The sequence below is a fragment of the Hipposideros armiger genome, unplaced genomic scaffold (genome assembly GCF_001890085.2).
Source record: "Hipposideros armiger isolate ML-2016 unplaced genomic scaffold, ASM189008v1 scaffold_83, whole genome shotgun sequence".
Lineage (NCBI taxonomy): Eukaryota > Metazoa > Chordata > Mammalia > Chiroptera > Hipposideridae > Hipposideros > Hipposideros armiger.
Genome location: NW_017731433.1, coordinates 1,830,236 through 1,837,075, shown reverse-complemented (window position 1 = coordinate 1,837,075; position 6,840 = coordinate 1,830,236).

Genomic DNA, 6,840 nt, shown 5'->3' with positions numbered 1-6,840 from the left:
AATTGGTACCTTTCTTTAATTTGTACTTTCTTACTTTAGAGAGTAAATATGTTCTGTTTAAGTTATACTTACTTTTTTGGCAAAATATCTGTTTATATCTGTTTATATATATTTTGTCCATTATTAAATTACGTTCTCCTGTTCTTTCTCTGTACCTTTCCTTGTCTGATGTTTATTCAAACAGGTACCATTTATCATAAAATATCACACTAAAAACAAAATACCTTCTTTTAAAGTTTGTTGTTTTTTTTTCTCTTTGCCAACAGCTTTTAACAAAACTTCCAAGAAAGATCAATTTAATTTAGAGTGCACCTCTAGACTATCCAGGATTTAAGCCTTTGATTAGAAATCCATTAAAATAATTGTATTCCCTTTTAATGTAGTCACTTAACCTGTAGTTAAATGTGACTTCTATTATTATAAAATAGCTCATGTATAATCTGATGTTATATTGCTTAAAATTATCTCAGAAACATTAGCACTTGTAAATTAAGTATACATGTGCTGAATTCAAACCTTGAAGTTACTATTTACAAAAATTAGTGTACTGATTATATTTAAAATTGCCAACTGGAACAAAACAATATTCCCTTTCTCATTTCTTTTGGAAAGCACAGTCAAATTTGAAAGAAGGAAAATCTAATTTAGGGATCCTTCCTTCTTAAAATTTAAGAATCATCTACAAAGCTTCTCCCCCAAGAAAAATGTATTACCTGTGGAATTACTTATTGATGATTTTATGTATTGTATATCTAGAAAAGCAAATGAATAAAATTAAACATAAAAATAAAAGAGTTATGTGGCCCATGTCTGGCCTTTACCTCTAAACCAAAGCATTAAACCTTTTGGTTTTTTTTGAAAGTGTCAACCCTTAAGGCCTAGACTATTTCCCAGAGTGACCCCAAAGTTCCATTATTTATCACCTCATTTCTCTTGAGTACTTGCCTTTCCTTTCACCGTGGCTCTATACACTCATCGAAAAATTCCTCATTCCCTCAGGACTTCCCTTCCTCTCTGCACCCAGCCAGGTCCCACTGGTGTCCAGTATCCTTTCTTCCGAACTCATCCCACATCTACTGAGTGGTTCTGAATGACACCCACCATCCATCAGGAACAACTCATCCATTCAGCACAGTACCTGGGACACACAACGCTTTCAGAGACCCACATAAAGATGTTAATATCTTAGCCTTTTAGGTTGAAGAAAATATTTTAGTATATAATATTAATACATTCATCCTTCCATCATTGCAGTCATAAAATACACATTTTTTCTAATGGATAAAGGGGTCCAGTAGTAAAAAATGCCTAGGGCCCACCAAAATCATAGTGTGGCCCTGCCATCCACTTATTCTGCTTTACTTCCAAAGACACCAGCCAAGGACAGTGTTACTGAAGAAACTCTCACAACTCTTTCAGCTTATGGTGGTTCCCTATTGAATTCTACAGAGACTGGTCTAAGCTTTTTATACCACACACACACACACAATTACACACACACACACTCAGCAGCAGCGTCATGGGCATGAGGCCAGTACAATGGCAAAGAGCCCTGGGCTCTTTCCATCTCCTGCTACCTTCCCTTCCATGCTGGCATGGTTCTTCCAGGCTGCCCAGCATCTCCCTCCCTGCCTGTGCCCAGCGATTACTGCTGCTATTTGCTGCCCCCTCCCCTCTATGGGGGTCTGAGCACAGGTTGGGAGAGCCAGGGTTTGGAAAACAGTATCTGTGGCATTTTGGCAGGTTATAGCAGCAGCTGGCCCTGCTCCAGGCTGGCAATATCACAGGGCACCTGGAGGGTGACTTTACAGCGGTAAGCCTCCCACTCAGCCCTGATCCTAGACCAAGTGAGTCCAAGCACAGAGAACCCTTGGAGTTTGTCCATCCTTGGTGCATAAGGGTATGAGCTAGTAGGAGGGAGAGATAGGCTTTCCTTCCCCCAGCCAGGGCACTGTGTTGACGCTCAGGCACACATGTGCTGAATTGTCATGTGGGGCTACCTGGGACCTGTGAGTAGCTGCACCTCTCTGAGTATGTCCATGCCCCAGGAGCACAATGCAAATAGAAAACACCATGATGGGATAAAAGAAAGACAAAGAAAACTAAAAGTTTTATATGCTAGTACCTGGAAGAACACATTTCCCCCTGCTTTTTGAACAAAGGCCACACGTTTTCATTTTGCACTGTGCCCTGGGAATTATGTAGATCCCCCTGCATACACCTCTCAGGTTCCAGGGATGCTCCCCTTTCATCCAGTTGTGAACCTTCAGCTAGCTGATGAATAGTGTCCTTTTTCTATCACAAAATGCCTCCCATTTTCACTCCTCTTCCTCTTCTTCCTATGGGTTCTAAGTCAATTCCTCTATATCATGCCCCCAATCCAATTCCATTTCCAGACTTTAGGCTTTGTAACATCAGTTATCTCTTTCAGCTTAACTCTTCTGCTCTCCCTTGCCATTAGTTATTTTTCCCTGGGTATTCTATTTTCCACCCCCTCTCCCGACCATTGTGCTATTCCTTCCGTTTCAAACACCAGTGGTCTGACAGTTGCTGTCTCTGCGTCATTCTCATCTTTTCCTCTCACAGTTTAGCTGTCTCACTCATCATATGGCTAAAACTGTCTGGTCAGAGGTTTCCTAAGATTGCCTAATAGCCAAAGAAAATAGCATGTCACAGTCCTAGTACTTTGGGTTTTTCTGTAGATGTCAATAATATTGACATCCTCCACTCTCTCATCTCTCTCTCCTACCTGGGATTCACTGTCCTGGCACTTTAATGATTCTCTCTCACTTCTCTGACTCCTTTTCGCAGTCCTGGGCATTTTCTATTTTCCATCCTATCACTTACCAAATGGAAGTTTAACAGAATGCCCAGCAGAGATCTTAACGTATCTGAAGTTGGAACATTCCATTTCCTGGGCCCATAAGTGGTGCATGCTTCTGAGGGTGGGTACTGCGATTCCCCGTTGAGATTAACATTGCCTTTTTTTTTTTTTCCTAAAAGAGATTTTCTTGTACACTTTTATTTAAGAAGAAGTCGTTCAGGAATCTCAAAATCAGTGAGGTAACTCAAATGCAGATACTTTACACTGAGAAGTGAAATATTCAGTTTAGTACATAAACTGATTTATTGGCAGATCTGTACTTTTATCAAATCGGCCATTCCTTCTGTCGGAAAGTTTTATAAACTGATGCCTAAAAGTTATTGGTTATTTGCTGAAAGTTATTACTACATTGATAATTTCCAAAATTCTCAGTGTATCCTGATGTCTTCAGGATGGCGAACTCCTGACATCCAACTCCAGGTCGTCCCTTCCCTCCTGCTATGGCTTTCCTTTCTAGACTTACATCTCATCACTTTGCTTTATGTACTCGCGGCCCTAACCAAACGGTGCCACTCAGTATTGCAGAGGCTTTCTGCTAACTCCATGTTCTGGCTTATTTCAATCCCTGTACTAGGAGTGATCTCTCCATTTTCCAGAGGCTGAAATTCGATCACCCTTCAGGTCCCAGCTGAAATTCCTCATCTTCATAAAGACATCCTTTATTCTTCCCACTGGACATGATTTAGTTCCCCGAAAAACTCCTATACCATATTTTATGTTCTCTCTAACGAACATTATACCTTGCCTTATAGTTATTTGTAAATATATTATTTTAATTTTCTTCCATTAAAACATAAGCTCATTAAGGATAGAAAACATGGACAACTATTTTTGACAGCTATCTCTTTCATTAATCAATTATAAAGCAAATTAACATTATTTAATTCTTGTGAGGTCAATGAAAAATCTATTACTAGTCCCATTTAAGATATGTATGGCAGCTGAAGCAGGGATAAATTTAATAATTTGGCAGAGGTCTGACAGCACCTAAATGACAAAGGCAGGGTTCAAACACATAGTTTCTGATGCTAAAGCTAATGTTCTTTTTCTTTCATAATATGCTCCCTACAATTCTTATTATGTAATCTAAGGTCAATGACCCCTGGCACTTAGCATAATATTTTAGGCATAGTAGATAGCCAAGAGAGATTGATAATTAAATACAGGATAATATACATAAATATAAACAAGTTCTCACACTGAAACAAGATAACTTGCTTACCATAAAAGAGGTCTAATAGAACAATTCACTTATCAAGACGCATATCTGCAATCCAAAAAAGTGGCGCCAAGGACACAGTTGACCAACGTCAGAAATATTCTAACGAAGGTCACAAAATGGGCTTAGATTTAAGTCATTCATTTTAGACAGTGGATCCTAGTTAAAAACAAAACCAAAACAAACAAACACAAAACTCTGCTAGCACCTGATGTGACAGTGTAAGGAAAACACATTTCCAGGTTTATCATTTAACAGCCTCTGACTGCAGGCAAACAAGACATAGATGAGGTTCTCTGTGAGAATCGAACAAGGACGAGGAATTTGTCAGGGCTGAAGTGATTTCCTAAAGAAAACATGCTTTCTGGCTCCTGGGCTCTTTCTTTCACTCGTGTTCTGAACGTGATTTTGTGGATTCACAAAGGCAGCACAAATGAAAGAGATGGAAACGTGCAGGCTGGTAACCGTCAAAGGGAAGCAAACGCTGTCTGGATGCAGGCTGATAACGCTGAATGTGTCCAGGGACTGATTCTCTTGAAATTCACACTTGATGCTCAAGAGGCTGTACCAAGAATTATCAGCTATAAGAAGGCACTCTAATTTAGCTTATGAAGCAGTTAGTGCTCTGGTTGAATGGACATTGATGAGAAATTGGAAGAATGTGCTGTAGTAGGTCAGGTTTTTATAATATGTGTCTCAAAAGTGGAAAGTTTAACTAAAAATACAAACTTTAGAGATAGACTTTAATTTATAGGTTTGCACCTACTTACGAAGAACCTGGCATTTGCAATTACATATGACATAATGTTGTAGAGGAACTTCCATTCTCAGATAAGTGAAAAGTATAGAAGAGGTTGCTTTAGAGAAAAGGAACACAGAGAAGGATCTAAAAGTATTTTTAAAAATGTAATAAAAGATTGATTTTACAATTAATATCTTAGTTTTAAGAAATATCTAAATAAGAATGAGATAAAATTTTACAAACTGTAAGCATTAAAAATGGAGACAAACATATTGCTTTGATCTTAGAAGGGAATAAAATAATACAAAATTATCCACCTATTTAATAGAAGAACTGCAATAAATCAAATAACAGTATCTTCAAAGAACACTTATTTACATGCTTTACACTGGTTAAGTAAAAATGGTAAATCCACCATATGGAATATGATGCAACAGTTTTAAAATAATAAGTTCTATTTAAATGTGCTGGCATGAAAATGTCTATGTCATAATGCTCAGAGAGAGGGAGAGAGAGAGACAGTGAGAGAGAGAGAGAGAGTGAGTGAGTGAGAGAGAGAGAGAGTCCCTGAACAATATATATGGCATATATGACATACGATGTGTGTGTTGTGTGTGTATATATATTTCTAATCACATACATATGCATAGGTATGTATATAAATGTCTAGAATCTATGACTGTATATACAGATATATTTACACAGATGCATATTAAGTGTATGTTCTTGTAAATGCTTAGAAGACCACTAAGGACTCATATAGAACTGATATCAGTTGTTAAATCGAGGTAAAGGGAAGGTAAAGTTCATAGGGGAGAAAGGGCTACTAAAGAGACAACTTTACTTTGCCTTTATTATTTGTACATATTATAATGTGAGTGAATCACTTCTATATTTTTAAAATCAGATGAGTATGTCTCCAAAACAGGTAACTGAAATCGACAGTGGCACCTGGCTGCTGATCTCTATCAAACAGTAAATATATATTCTACACGTCATTTCATAGCTATAACCATATCTTCCCTATGGTTTTCTATAACTTTCTCAGTACCTTAAGATGGACAACAGGCAAAGCCTATTTCCACAGTTCAAAATCTAAATTTAAGGAGCAAGCATCAATATTTACCATTCATAAGATTTTTCAAAATTTGTATGTAATCAGAAAACACATGCTCTTTTTTCAAGGTTTAATATATTTCCAAGTAATAGCTACAAATACATGACAGACTAAGTTACATCTGACCACTACAAAACCTGTAAATTTTACAGGAAATGATTCTTTACTACTTTTATTAAGGTTTACCCACAAATTCTATAGAAAATAAAAGGGCCAGAAAAGAATGATTATGCTTAATTCAAAACTGATTACTGTTCCTTCAGCTTGTCTTTTACATCTGAATCACATTTGATAGTTGGCTAGTTGAACATTCTTTTAGCTATTCCACAGACAATAATTATCCTTCTTCTATGCTAAATCTTTTATGCAAACCATATGGCACATTTAGAACTTTTGCAGGCTCTAATTAAAAGTGTCCATTCAAATTAAACAAAGTCAAAAAAGAAACTATATTAAGATCTACCAAATATTTTTAGGGAAACTACACATAGAGAACGATATAATGGAAGCATTGTCAGTTAAAGCTATCCACAATCTTCACGTGGATTTGTAATACATAAAAGATCAGAAAACAAAGCATATCACTGACTGGTCTTCTAAATATGCAAAGAAAACTAAAATGTCAGGGAAGCAAAGAGGTAGGAAAAGAAAGCAGCATCTGCTCAGTGATTTTGTGTGCCGGAGTGTGAATGTTCCTTAGCTCAGAACAGCTTGATGTCGACTCAGTGAACACATCCAGCTCTGCTCATGGTAGCCTAGTATAGAGGATACTACGATGTACCACCCGGATTCCCCTTTTGGTATGATGGACTTGTACACGAGGTGTCATGAGTGCTGACTGTATACAGCCTTCAGCTGCCATGCCTTTAAGAGAACTG